This window comes from Rhinichthys klamathensis, unplaced genomic scaffold (assembly GCF_029890125.1).
Source record: "Rhinichthys klamathensis goyatoka isolate OS25496 unplaced genomic scaffold, OSU_Roscu_1.1 h1tg000259l_1, whole genome shotgun sequence".
Lineage (NCBI taxonomy): Eukaryota > Metazoa > Chordata > Actinopteri > Cypriniformes > Leuciscidae > Rhinichthys > Rhinichthys klamathensis.
The window spans coordinates 347,719-363,318 of record NW_026606781.1 but is presented as its reverse complement, the minus strand read 5'-3'; positions in this window follow the sequence as shown (position 1 = coordinate 363,318).

Sequence of the window (15,600 nt, the reverse complement as noted above, 5' to 3'; positions counted from 1 at the left end):
TCGTTGGACTATTGCATGTCAGAATGCCATTGATGTTATCATTTCTAAACTGATCTCTGCTCCTATCTTGGGATTTGCTGACCCTAAGCTTCCGTATACGCTCCACACCGACGCCAGTACTACAGGGCTTGGCGCGGCACTTTACCAGGAGCAAGATGGGCAGATGCGAGTGATAGCGTTTGCCAGTAGGGGACTGACAAAAAGTGAGGCAAAATACCCAGCACATAAGCTTGAATTTTTGGCACTAAAGTGGGCTGTCACAGCCAAATTCAATGATTATTTGTATGGTGTAGACTTCACGGTTGTAACAGACAGCAATCCCCTAACGTACGTGTTGACTTCCGCGAAACTTGACGCTACCAGTTACCGTTGGTTGTCTAGTTTGTCGACCTACACATTTAAGCTCCAATATAGGGCTGGGAGTCAGAATCAAGACGCAGACGGGCTTTCTCGGCGTCCGCACGGTGAGCTTTTAGATGACCTAGTCTCCCAGAAAGAAAGGGAGAGGATCAGGCAGTTTACACTTCACCACCTCGCGGAGTCTGGAAACAGCTCTGATGTTCTCATGGCCGATGTGGTAAAAGCCATATGTGAGCGACATCAAGTGATTGGTTTACCCGAAGGTTTGGAGTTGACACACTCTTCAATTGCGTTGGTTGAGTCCCTCACTCATTGTGTCGATGCTTTGCCGAATGAGTTAAGACACGAAGCTGAGCATGGTCTACCTGACCTTCCCAATCTCTCAGAGGCGGAGTTAGCAGAGTGCCAAGGGAAAGATCCAGAGATTGAAGTAATAATTGAGTGGATGAAGAGTGGGACTAAGCCAGTTACTTTGAGGGGTCAAACACCTGAAATGGTATTGTGGTTGAGGGAATGGAGTCGACTTGAACTAAGGAATGGAGCGCTGTACAGGAGAAGACAGGAACAAGGAGTCTCTCACTATCAGTTAGTGTTGCCAGCTGGACTCAGGAAGTTAGTGTTGTGCAGCCTTCATGATGACATGGGGCATTTAGGTATTGAGAGAACTCTAGACTTGGTGAGGTCCAGATTCTTCTGGCCCAGGATGTCTCAGACTGTTGAAAAGAAGATTAAGACGTGTGAGCGTTGCGTGCGCAGAAAGAGACCCCCAGACAGAGCAGCTCCTTTGGTCGGCATCAAGACCAGTAGGCCGTTGGAGTTGGTCTGCATGGATTTCTTGTCGCTAGAGCCAGATCAAAGTAACACTAAGAATATATTAGTCATCACGGATCATTTTACGAAATACGCCGTTGCGATACCGACTCAGAACCAGACAGCTCGTACCGTCGCAAAATGTCTGTGGGAAAACTTCTTGGTGCACTATGGGTTTCCTGAGAAGCTACATAGTGACCAAGGACCTGATTTTGAATCCCGTACAATCAAGGAGTTGTGTCATATTGCGGGTATTCATAAAACTCGAACCACGCCCTATCACCCCAGAGGTAACCCGGTAGAGCGTTTCAACCGGACGCTTCTCCAAATGTTGGGAACGCTGGAGAATGAGAAAAAGTCTAAATGGAAAGAGTTCGTGAAGCCCTTAGTGCATGCATACAATTGTACGCGCAACGACACGACCGGGTACGCTCCATATGACCTCATGTTTGGGCGATTGCCTCGCTTACCAGTGGATCTAGCTTTTGGTCTACCAGCAGAAGCTCCAGTCAAATCGCATTCTCAATACGTGAAAGATTTGAAAGATCGACTGCGAGAGAGCTACGAGATAGCTAAGGGGAACTCTGTTAAGTTAGCAGAGCGCAACAAAGGAAGGTTTGATAAACGCATGGTAGTTTCTACTTTGGAGGAAGGGGACAGGGTCCTGGTGCACAATGTTAGGTTGCGAGGGAAGCATAAGCTCGCTGACAAGTGGGAGCAAGGTGTTCAAGTAGTGGTTAAGAGAGCGGGAGACTTACCGGTGTACACTATTCGACCTGTTGGGCAGAGTGGTCCTCTCAGGACGGTACATCGTGATTTGTTGTTGCCCTGTGGATTTTTGCAACCAGGTCAATGTGAGAAGCAATCTGAGAAAAAGGGTCGCAAGCCCAGAACTAGAGCTTGTGTGAGTAACGATGATTTACAAGAACCAGAGTCTGAATGTGAATATGGGTCTGATACTGATCAATTCTTTAATCATGTATGTGGGGATACGTTGAATTTTGAAACCCGAGTTCTAGTGAGCCCTGGGCTCTTACCCTGCCAAAATCCTCAGAATGTCTCAGTTGATTTACCTGCCGTTGAACCTGTACGAGAAAGTATACCTACCTGTAGATTCTCAGAGGAGGATCCAGTGGAATCTGTGAGAGAGAACTTTTTTGAATCTGGAGAAGTAGAAGTTCCTCCTGTTGAGATGGAATCTAGTTGTGTTGATTCAGAGGTTCCGGTGACGAAAGAGCCAGGATTTGATCTTTGTTCTGAGTTTCCTTCTCATGAGGCTGAACCAGAAATTAATTGTGAGGTTGAGAGTAGAACTGAAGAGAATACAGTTCTGAGTGAAACTGTGAATATTGGAGTTGATCAGAGTGAACAAGAGAATGACACAGAGTTCGAGGAAGGAGTTATTCCCAGGCGTTCGCAAAGAGAGCGACGGCCCGCAAAAAGGCTTGAGTATCCACAGTTAGGGAATCCACTTACCGTAGTGATTCAATCTCTGTTGCAAGGTCTGAGTGTAGCATTCAGTAGTACTTTGGAGGAGAGGAATGCTGCTTCTATTGATGATGCGCCTGTGGTTGTGACTCAACCCCAAAAATATGCAGATGCAGCGGGACGTGCATATATTCAAGAGGGGAGGGTGTAACCCAGGTTACTAAAGAGACATTGTTGACGTAAGGGAAAAAAGAAAGAAAAAAAAAGAAGACACTGACACTTAACATGAATATATGTAAAGTTATTTTATTAAATATCTTGAAAGAGGAAAAATGAGAAAATGCATGAATTTAAATTCATTTAGATTTTTATTCTAAATTGATGAGTAGAGAATGAGCCCCGCCTTAATGGGTGGAGCCAAAACGTAAGATGATGAAACACTCCTTGCGAGAGAGAGAGCAGATGGCGCGATCTTGAGAAGCGGATGGTGCGATTCTGAAGAGAGAAGAAATTTGAATTAGAACCGAGAATAAATATCAGTTGTATTGGAGAAATAACTTTTGAGAGACTTTGAAACTAAAGTAAGGATTGAGTTTCATCGGTGAATGAGTACGGGTGAACGTGTGACTGATTGCACGATAGGCTGCAGAGGATTCGGGCCTAAAGTAGGAGTTTGCCTTTGAAAACCTTCATAATCGAGAAATTGAGTTCTCTTGGTAAGCGAAATAATTATATTTTCTATCACAAAGAGTTTTCTTTGTTTAAATGTCGATTAAATAGTGTTTAAATATTAAATGCTAGTGTTAAATGCATTCGTATGTAAAAGAGATTATAAGAGTTAATATTTTGTCCTAAAATGTGAAGAAATATTGCGTGAATGGGTCAAATAATTAATGTTTCCGAGCTAAAAGTACTTTGAACAGTTAACAGATATTATTCTGGCGACATTTTGTCGTGTATTCGAGCTATGAGTTAATGGCCGATTGTGACGCACATTTAATACGAGCAGATGAGGCCTAAGCGCGTCATTTGAAACTTGCTCTCAGTGCATTTATGTGAATTTAATGTGCTAAAAGTTAAACGAAATTGAAGTCAGAGATGTTTAATGTGTTTATATTTAGGTTAAATGTTGTAATGATGTATATTAATGAGAGAAATGACTAATTGTATCTTTGGCCTTGTCTTTTGCAAGGTTGGTTTTTTTTCTTTTTTCTTTTTTTTCTTGTTTTCTTTTTGGACACTTTTATTATATTTCCCCTTTCCATGTTCATTTGCTGAGACGGACGTTGCACATTCCTGGATGCTGAACGAGTTTGACGAAGATTTCGCACGTGTATTGTCCCCGTTGCACATCAGAAAGGAAGCCATTGTGAGCGGGAACTGGCGAGCCATGCCCATATAAGGACTGAGTCTTGAATCAAGGAAATGAGCTGAGTGGTTGTGCACACGTTTCTTTTCTGTATTGACTAAGCCTGAATTGCGGAAGAAGGATCTCGCGGAAGAATCATCAGACTGAAGCTGAAATTCGGTAACCTGATATAAACTGACACTGTTGGTTGAGCACTAAATTGGACTTAGTGTGATTTCAATTTTCCCCGTTGCTGTTATTTCTTTTGATTGTTTCAAGTCCTTTTGTATTTTTATTATATTTTCATTTTTATATTTTTTTATTCTGATTGAATATTGTATTGTTTTTTTTCTCATTTGTTTCCTATTTTGTTTCTAAGGTGACGAGAGTTGAAAGGAGAATTTAAAGGGTAATTGGGTGAAAAAGTTGTAGCTAGAATTATAGAAACATAGCTAAAATTAGGTTTAACTGTAATTAGAATTAAATTATTCTGTTATTCTACTAAAACTAAATTATTATACTATAAATATGTCAAATTAGCTTTATATATATATATATATATATATATATATATATAAAAGAAAGGGAAAATAAATTAAATTTATTAGCTTGAACCTAAATAGGAGTTAACTCTAGTGTAAAGAAGTCACACTTCCACTTGTCCAGAACAAAACTTTTGCCGTCTTCCTGATTATTTATTATTTTTCCTCTTTTGAGTTATGTGACAATGTTTTGAAATTTTACTGCCTTGTCCTATTATCATAATTCTATTTCTTTATTTTATTTATTAATTTCTCGAAATATACTTACCTGTTCTAACGCAGTTCAAGTGTGTCCTTGATTCTTTCCCCTTGTTGTTCACACGGTTTCTTGAGCGAGTCTAGTCTTCTGATCGCTGGTCCAAATCTTAGAGCGGTGCACCTTCTTCATGCTCATCTGCATATTTCGTAGTTTGAGAGTGGGGGTTGTGTTCTAGCCGCGAGGCGTGTTACAAACGCATAGCACGGTTAATATAACATATATATGATTCACACTCTATGCAAACACTTCGGGAATATACACAAACATTAATACACAAGTCTCACAAACTTTCCACCAGCTTACCTGCAAAACAGGAATAAATCGCATTTAGTTACAGCTCTCGTAGTTATCACACACCATCACTCACGGGGAAGTCTCGCTCTCAAAACTCACGCGAGGCTTAACACGTGAGCTCGGTTCCATAACCAACACCACGCAACATCGCCGCCACCTACTGGTGCGCTATAAGACTGTAACATGTATCACTATTTTTATATTGAACATCACACATTATACATGACGTATCCAACTGCAGTCAAGCCAGCCTCCACCTCGAAATGAGCGGTCAAACTAGCCGCCCCTATATTTCTTATGCGCTTATACACTAGGTATTACGGTAAGACCGTCAACCATTCTGAAACCATTCAGTCAACCATTCTTCCAGCGAAGGCTATTTCAGTTCGTCCGTCCATCTATCTATCTATCTATCTATCTATCTATCTATCTATCTATCTATCTATCTATCTATCTATCTATCTATCTATCTATCTATCTATCTATCTATCTATCTATCTATCTATCTATCTATCTATCTATCTATCTATCTATCTAATGTTGTTTTACAAAATAAGAGCCCCCAAAACTCATATATTAGGCCTACCTGTTGTCTCCATACATTCAGAAAATCATAAAAATAAAAGTCCTAATTTCCACAGACCAATTCCACCTCAGATGGAGAGGACACCTTCTCAACGTGTCCCCTGCAAAGTTTCAGGACATTCTGATGTTGTTTTACAAAATAAGAGCCCCCAAAACTCATATATTAGGCCTACCTATTGTCTCCATACATTCAGAAAATCATAAAAATAAAAGTCCTAATTTCCACAGACCAATTCCACCTCAGATGGAGAGGACACCTTCTCACCGTGTCCCCTGCAAAGTTTCAGGACATTCTGATGTTGTTTTACAAAATAAGAGCCCCCAAAACTCATATATTAGGCCTACCTGTTGTCTCCATACATTCAGAAAATCATAAAAATAAAAGTCCTAATTTCCACAGACCAATTCCACCTCAGATGGAGAGGACACCTTCTCAACGTGTCCCCTGCAAAGTTTCAGGACATTCTGATGTTGTTTTACAAAATAAGAGCCCCCAAAACTCATATATTAGGCCTACCTATTGTCTCCATACATTCAGAAAATCATAAAAATAAAAGTCCTAATTTCCACAGACCAATTCCACCTCAGATGGAGAGGACACCTTCTCACCGTGTCCCCTGCAAAGTTTCAGGACATTCTGATGTTGTTTTACAAAATAAGAGCCCCCAAAACTCATATATTAGGCCTACCTGTTGTCTCCATACATTCAGAAAATCATAAAAATAAAAGTCCTAATTTCCACAGACCAATTCCACCTCAGATGGAGAGGACACCTTCTCAAGGTGTCCCCTGCAAAGTTTCAGGACATTCTGATGTTGTTTTACAAAATAAGAGCCCCCAAAACTCATATATTAGGCCTACCTGTTGTCTCCATACATTCAGAAAATCATAAAAATAAAAGTCCTAATTTCCACAGACCAATTCCACCTCAGATGGGGAGGACACCTTCTCACCGTGTCCCCTGCAAAGTTTCAGGACATTCTGATGTTGTTTTACAAAATAAGAGCCCCCAAAACTCATATATTAGGCCTACCTGTTGTCTCCATACATTCAGAAAATCATAAAAATAAAAGTCCTAATTTCCACAGACCAATTCCACCTCAGATGGAGAGGACACCTTCTCAAGGTGTCCCCTGCAAAGTTTCAGGACATTCTGATGTTGTTTTACAAAATAAGAGCCCCCAAAACTCATATATTAGGCCTACCTGTTGTCTCCATACATTCAGAAAATCATAAAAATAAAAGTCCTAATTTCCACAGACCAATTCCACCTCAGATGGGGAGGACACCTTCTCACCGTGTCCCCTGCAAAGTTTCAGGACATTCTGATGTTGTTTTACAAAATAAGAGCCCCCAAAACTCATATATTAGGCCTACCTGTTGTCTCCATACATTCAGAAAATCATAAAAATAAAAGTCCTAATTTCCACAGACCAATTCCACCTCAGATGGAGAGGACACCTTCTCAACGTGTCCCCTGCAAAGTTTCAGGACATTCTGATGTTGTTTTACAAAATAAGAGCCCCCAAAACTCATATATTAGGCCTACCTATTGTCTCCATACATTCAGAAAATCATAAAAATAAAAGTCCTAATTTCCACAGACCAATTCCACCTCAGATGGAGAGGACACCTTCTCACCGTGTCCCCTGCAAAGTTTCAGGACATTCTGATGTTGTTTTACAAAATAAGAGCCCCCAAAACTCATATATTAGGCCTACCTGTTGTCTCCATACATTCAGAAAATCATAAAAATAAAAGTCCTAATTTCCACAGACCAATTCCACCTCAGATGGAGAGGACACCTTCTCAACGTGTCCCCTGCAAAGTTTCAGGACATTCTGATGTTGTTTTACAAAATAAGAGCCCCCAAAACTCATATATTAGGCCTACCTATTGTCTCCATACATTCAGAAAATCATAAAAATAAAAGTCCTAATTTCCACAGACCAATTCCACCTCAGATGGAGAGGACACCTTCTCACCGTGTCCCCTGCAAAGTTTCAGGACATTCTGATGTTGTTTTACAAAATAAGAGCCCCCAAAACTCATATATTAGGCCTACCTGTTGTCTCCATACATTCAGAAAATCATAAAAATAAAAGTCCTAATTTCCACAGACCAATTCCACCTCAGATGGAGAGGACACCTTCTCAAGGTGTCCCCTGCAAAGTTTCAGGACATTCTGATGTTGTTTTACAAAATAAGAGCCCCCAAAACTCATATATTAGGCCTACCTGTTGTCTCCATACATTCAGAAAATCATAAAAATAAAAGTCCTAATTTCCACAGACCAATTCCACCTCAGATGGGGAGGACACCTTCTCACCGTGTCCCCTGCAAAGTTTCAGGACATTCTGATGTTGTTTTACAAAATAAGAGCCCCCAAAACTCATATATTAGGCCTACCTGTTGTCTCCATACATTCAGAAAATCATAAAAATAAAAGTCCTAATTTCCACAGACCAATTCCACCTCAGATGGAGAGGACACCTTCTCAAGGTGTCCCATGCAAAGTTTCAGGACATTCTGATGTTGTTTTACAAAATAAGAGCCGCCAAAACTCATATATTAGGCCTACATGTTGTCTCCATACATTCAGAAAATCATAAAAATAAAAGTCCTAATTTCCACAGACCAATTCCACCTCAGATGGAGAGGACACCTTCTCAACGTGCCCCCTGCAAAGTTTCAGGACATTCTGATGTTGTTTTACAAAATAAGAGCCCCCAAAACTCATATATCACCTGTTGTCTGCATACATTCAGAAAATCATAAAAATAAAAGTCCTAATTTGCACAGACCAATTCCACCTCAGATGGAGAGGACACCTTCTCACCGTGCCCCCTGCAAAGTTTCAGGACATTCTGATGTTGTTTTACAAAATAAGAGCCCCCAAAACTCATATATTAGGCCTACCTGTTGTCTGCATACATTCAGAAAATCATAAAAATAAAAGTCCTAATTTGCACAGACCAATTCCACCTCATCTGGAGAGTACACCTTCTCAAGGTGTCAACTACAATGTTTCAGGACATTCTGATGTTGTTTTACAAAATAAGAGCCCCACAAAACTCATATATTACCTGTTTTGTCCATACATTCAGAAAATCATAAAAATAAAAGTCCTAGCTTCCACAGACCAATTCCACCTCAGCTGGAGAGTACACCTTCTCAAGGTGTCTACTGCAGTGTTTCAGGACACTCTGATGTTGTTTTACAAAATAAGAGCCCCCCAAAACTCATATATACGCTGTTTTGTCCATACATTCAGAAAATTATAAAAATAAAAGTCCTAGCTTCCACAGACCAATTCCACCTCATCTGGAGAGTACACCTTCTCAAGGTGTCAACTACAATGTTTCAGGACATTCTGATGTTGTTTTACAAAATAAGAGCCCCACAAAACTCATATATTACCTGTTTTTTCCATACATTCAGAAAATCATAAAAATAAAAGTCCTAGCTTCCACAGACCAATTCCACCTCAGCTGGAGAGTACACCTTCTCAAGGTGTCAACTGCAGTGTTTCAGGACATTCTGATGTTGTTTTACAAAATAAGAGCCCCCCAAAACTCATATATTACCTGTTTTGTCCATACATTCAGAAAATCATAAAAATAAAAGTCCTAGCTTCCACAGACCAATTCCACCTCAGCTGGAGAGTACACCTTCTCAAGGTGTCAACTGCAGTGTTTCAGGACATTCTGATGTTGTTTTACAAAATAAGAGCCCCACCAAAACTCATATATACGCTGTTTTGTCCATACATTCAGAAAATTATAAAAATAAAAGTCCTAGCTTCCACAGACCAATTCCACCTCATCTGGAGAGTACACCTTCTCAAGGTGTCAACTACAATGTTTCAGGACATTCTGATGTTGTTTTACAAAATAAGAGCCCCACAAAACTCATATATTACCTGTTTTGTCCATACATTCAGAAAATCATAAAAATAAAAGTCCTAGCTTCCACAGACAAGTTTCACCTCTGCTGGAGAGTACACCTTCTCAAGGTGTCAACTGCAGTGTTTCAGGACATTCTGATGTTGTTTTACAAAATAAGAGCCCCCCAAAACTCATATATACGCTGTTTTGTCCATACATTCAGAAAATTATAAAAATAAAAGTCCTAGCTTCCACAGACCAATTCCACCTCAGCTGGAGAGTACACCTTCTCAAGGTGTCAACTGCAGTGTTTCAGGACATTCTGATGTTGTTTTACAAAATAAGAGCCCCCCAAAACTCATATATACGCTGTTTTGTCCATACATTCAGAAAATCATAAAAATAAAAGTCCTAGCTTCCACAGACCAATTCCACCTCAGCTGGAGAGTACACCTTCTCAAGGTGTCAACTAAAATGTTTCAGGACATTCTCATGTTGTTTTCCAAAATAAATGGCCTTTAAAGACTTCTGTTTTCTTACGAGAGGTTCTCTCGTATTGCGTAAGTTGCTTACACTACGGGTAAAGAAATCTTTTCTCGAGATCTGAAGCCAAAAATTATCCTTAATTTTCTATTTATTGTCAACGCAGTGCGGCAGACAGCAGAACATAGCAGGCTGTATAAGCGTGCTCATTGGCTGTCCTGGGGCAACTGCAGCAGCCTACCGGTGAGCCCTACGCGCCCTCCACGCGTCACAGCCTGCCAGAATGGGTGTGGCTAGCGTATATAAAAGAAGGGCTCAACAGGCTGAACTCTGTTTTCATCTCTTCAGCGAAGCTGCCGCCGTCTAAACAAGCGACCAGCAATCCTAGGAAAGCGTCTGAGGAAGCCGGCCGTCTTCGCCGCCTTCAGCCATCCATGCCTGCTGCGCTATGCGGCGATTATATCCTTTTCTGCTGTGTGTGTGTCCACACAATTTTCTCTTGTAAAAGAGCGCGAGGCGTTTTTCTCAAAATCCGCCATCTCATCTGTGATCTCTGTCTGGACCGTGAGCACGCCGTCGCCGTGCTCTCTTCGGGCGGCTGCCCTGAGTGCGAGGAGCTTTCAATGTCGACCCTGCGGGCTCGACTTGAAGCTTTCAAAGACGAAGCTGTCACTCTGCCTGTCTCTGCTGGGCCGCGCAGAAAGAAGCGCCGCTCCCTATAGGCCACCGGAGACCGATGTGGTGCCTAAAAGCTCGCCGGAAGCCTTCCCTCAAGCTTTTTTATCTCCTTCTCCACGCCGGCTCCCGCCCGCGCCTCCTCAGGGGATGAAGCGGTCGAAGTGGATGAGGACGCCGCCGCTGACAGCTGCTCTATCCTGGCTTCTGACAGCGAGGGATGGTCCGGTTCACACCACTCTGCCTCCTCATCAGTCCAGGAGTCCGGTCTTACTCGGGCCGGCGTGGATGAGCAACTCCTGCGCCTCCTCACCAAGGCCGTTGACCAACTTGGCCTCGAGTGGTCAGCGCCTGATGAGCCCGCGCTGAACAGACTCGATGGCTGTTTCCTTCATCGCCGCCGCCAAGCACCCGCATCCAGGACTGCACCCTTCCTGCCAGAGCTCCACGCTGAGCTTTCCAAATCGTGGAATGCTCCGTTCTCCGCGAGAGTCCACTCTCATGTCTCCTCGGCGCTCTCACAGGTTGACGGCGCCGCCAAGAAAGGGTATAGCTCCATCCCCCCAGTGGAAGAAGCGGTTGCAGCGCACCTTTGCCAGCCTTCTGGATGGCGTTCAAAGACTTCCCTCCCGTCCAAGACCTACAGGACTACATCAGCCCTTGTCGGCCGCGCTTTCGCCGCCACCAGACAGGCTGCCTCAGCCTTGCACTCCATGGCAGTCCTACAAATCCTCCAAGCCGATCTCCTCCGTGAGCTGGATGAGAAAGGCCCGGATCCTGCCTCCATCAAGGATTTGCGCAGCGCGACGGACCTCTCCCTTCGCGCTACTAAATCCGCTGCCCAGGCTCTTGGAAGGTGCATGTCCTCGCTGACCGTCACAGAGCGGCACCTCTGGTTGACGCTCGCCGACATAAGGGAGTCCGAGTGGGCTGTTTTCCTCAACGCCCCGTTCTCCGCCACCGGCCTCTTTGGCCCAGCGGTTAGCGGGATCGTAGGCTGCTTCTCGGAGGTACAAAAGACCATGCAGGCTATGAACCTTTTTCTGCCTCGACGCTCGAGCTCACCCGCACGCCGCCCTCGGGACCAGCCTGCTCGAAGCCTCACTCAGCGTCCGGCTCAACCTCCGTCTTCGCAGCGTCGACAGGGCGGGGACTCCAGCCTAAGATCGCGCTGAAACCTGAGCCTGCGAAGTCCTCCTAGCAGCTCGAAGGAGGAAAAGACGGTTAAGCCCCGCCGCGGCCGGTCCACCGTCAAAGTTTTCCGCTCTGCCAGTCTGCCGTAGTTATGGCTACTGCAGATGTGTTTTACGCAGCCAACGAGCCGGTGACACAACCCACTCGCCTGTATACAACCGCCGTTGTCACGGCGACCCAAAGAAATGTCAAAAAGAGCATAATGTCTGGTTGTCCGGCTCACGCCGCATGTGTTTTAAGTGTAGAAAATCTCTCACAGTGCCCACTCTCATAAAGCTGGCAAAAGCCGCTCGAGTGTTAGATGTAGGACATGTGCCTGCGACCCTGTGCCCACACCTACTCACTACCCATTCTGTTTCACGGCCACTCCCTGCCTGTCACATTACAGATGTAAGTCCTGTGCCTGCTCACGAGCGCTCACACATACTGACAAGCATCTTACCCCCGGTGCGCCCCGTTCCTCGCACAATATGCTCCCCATCCAAAGCCACCGGGACATCGTGTATAAAACGGCCAGCCATCGCTGTCTGCGAGCCGCCATATTAGAGTACCGAGAGCGTGCGCACTGCACCCACACCTCCGAATCAGGTACTCGAGCCCGCAGAATGCGGCAATCGGAACCCGGAGACCTAGCCCTGCATGCAAAAGCATGGGAAGCTATTCCAGGTGCGTCAGAATGGGTGCTGAGCACAGTAAAGCAGGGCTATTCATTGCAGTTTGCTCGCCGTCCCCCGCGCTTTCGAGCGCGAACCGAGACGAGAGTGAATGGGGAAGTAGCACACCTACTTCATGCAGAAATAGTGAAACTACTGTGCAAGGGAGCCATAGAACCGGTACCTCCTTCTCTGAGCGAGTCAGGCTTTTACAGCCGTTACTTCCCCGTGCCCAAGAAGGACGGAGCTCTCAGACCGATATTAGATATGAGATATTTGATCAGAGCTTTTATGAGACGACCGTTCAAAATGCTCTCAACCAGACAGATCCTCGCACAAATTCGCCCGGGGGACAGGTTTATTTCCCTCCATCTGAAAGACGCCTACTTTCAGATTCAGATAGTACCTCGTCACAGGCCATTCTTGAGATTCGCCTTCGACGGTCAGGTACATCAATACACTGTCCTGCCGTTCGGCCTATCTTTAGCAACCCGTACTTTCACGTAGTGCATGGACACGGCCCTCGCTCCCCTGAGAAGTCAGGGCATGCGGATTTTGAACTATTTGGACGATTGGCTGATTCTAGCACAGTCAGAGAAAGAACTTATTTCTCACAGAACGGTGCTTCTCAGTCACCTGGAAAGCCTGGGTCTCACGGTCAACTGGACCAAGAGCTCATTACTGTCCAGTCAGTCAGCCTCTTTTCTGGGTATAGACCTGGACTCTGTGGCAATGACGGCCCGGCTGTCAACACACGTGCGTCGTGTTCAACGCCTGGCCGCATCTTTCCAGAAAGACAGAGTTGCACCTCTAAAAACATTTCAGAGGATGCTGGGTTGTATGGCATCAGCTGCAGCAGTGCTTCAGCTGGGTCTACTGCGTATGCGCCCGCTGCAACTCTGGTTGAACGCTCGAGTGCCTCACCGAGCCTGCGCGTCCGGCGGCATACGAATCAGGGTGACTCAGAGCTGCGTTTTAGCACTGAGACCCTGGTTAGCGGCCGACTGGTACTAGCGGGGAGTGACAATGGGAGCTGTCTCACACCGGAAGGTTTTCTCGATAGACGCCTCCAACTTAGGTTGGGGTGCTCTTTTCGAGGGCAGAACGGTCTTTGGCATGTGGTCAGACCAAGAGAGATGCCTTCATATAAACTGTCTGGAGATGGTAGCGGTCGAGAACGCGCTGAAGCGCTTCCTCCCACACATACGGGGCCACCATGTTCTAGTCCGCTCAGACAACATGTCTGTGGTGTCCTACGTGAACCACCAAGGCGGTGTCAGATCCAGGAATCTCTGCAAACTGATGGAACGCCTTCTCGTGTGGGCCCATCACTCGTTGCGCCTGCTGAGAGCCGCGCATGTACCGGGCCTCGAGAATGTCAGCCCAGACAGACTGTCCAGGGACAACATTACCCCCGGAGAATGGTCCCTACACCCTCAGACAGTCCAGTCACTATGGCGCCTTTTCGGCAAAGCGGAAGTAGACCTTTTTGCGTTAAAAGACAACGCTCATTGCCTGATTTTCTTCTCGAAGAGCGAGGACGCGCTGGCCCAAACCTGGCCCAGCTGCCCGCTGTACGCTTTTCCTCCGATCTTGCTGTTACCACAGGAAATCAAGAGGATCAGGGAAACGCGCCGCTCAGTGCTCCTCATAGCCCCGCGATGGGAGAACCAAACTTGGGTTCAACTTCCGATCCCGGTGAGGAAAGATCTCTCTCAAGCCGGTGGATCAATTTGGCATCCCCACCCAAGAGCGCTGGTCTCTGCATGCGTGGATGATCAACGGATACCCGTTGCTTTGCCAGAAGGGGTCGTGAACACGATCACACAGTCTAGAGCTCCTTCTACGAGAAAGCTCTATGCGTCCTAATGGTCGGTGTTCTCCGAATGGTGCGTTACAAAGAGCCTGGACCCAAGCACATGTGGGGTTTCGTGGGTGCTTTCCTTCCTTCAAGAGCTGTTGGAAATAGCCAGGTCCCCTTCCACGCTTAAAGTGTACGTTGCGGCCATTGCAGCGTTCACGGAGTTGGCGCGCGGCAAAGCGATAGGAAGGAACGAGCTCATCATCCGCATCCTCAGAGGAGCAAGGAGGATGAATCCCCCGCAGCTCCCTTTCGGTTCCTATTTGGGATCTTTCTTTGGTTTTAGAGGCCCTGAAAGTGTTTCCCTTTGAACCGTTAGAATCCGTGGACCTAAAATACCTCTCACTCAAGACCGTTTTTCTGATAGCTCTGTCATCAGTAAAACGTGTGGGGGATCTACACGCGCTATCTGTTAGCCCCGCGTGTCTCGAGTTCGGACCAAACGACTCTAAAGTTATCCTCAAACCGAGACATGGTTATGTCCCCAAGGCGATTGGCACGCCTTTTAGAGCACAGGTCATCTCCCTATCGGCTCTGCCAGCATCCGATAGCGAAGACAGTGATAACCTCCTATGCCCCGTCAGGGCGCTGAGAGTTTACATCACGTGCTCCGCCACCTTCAGGCGTTCTGAGCAGCTATTTGTTTTGTTTGGAGGGCGCACCAAGGGTCTCGCTGCCTCGAAACATAGCCTGTCCAGATGGATAGTGGACACTATCGCAGCAGCTTATGCGTCCAAACACCTGCAGTGCCCTATGGGCATCAGGGCCCATTCCACTAGAGGCATGGCTTCGTCGTGGGCTTGGTCCAGCGGGATTTCTATTCACGATATTCTTTTTTTTTTAATTTTTTATTTAACAGTCAAACATACATACAAACCAACATAGTGCAGCAGTGAGCAATCTTGTAAATCCATAATTCCAGAAGTGACATGAAAGTGATTTAAGTGTTTGATCTAAGTGTGTATGTGAGCGGGTGTGAGTGTGGGTATGTGTATGTGTATGTGTGTGTATGCGTAAACAAAGTAACCATTTATTATCTATTACCATTGTCATTACCATCACCACCCTACTCCCCACTACCACCACACTGCCAATATTGTGTTGGTCGATTTTTATTTCCATCCTACCTCCTATGTAACAATTGCCATTGTCAATCCTGCACAAAATAAAAGATGATATAAGATATAAGATAACCTTCCCCCACATCTCATCAGTCCCTAT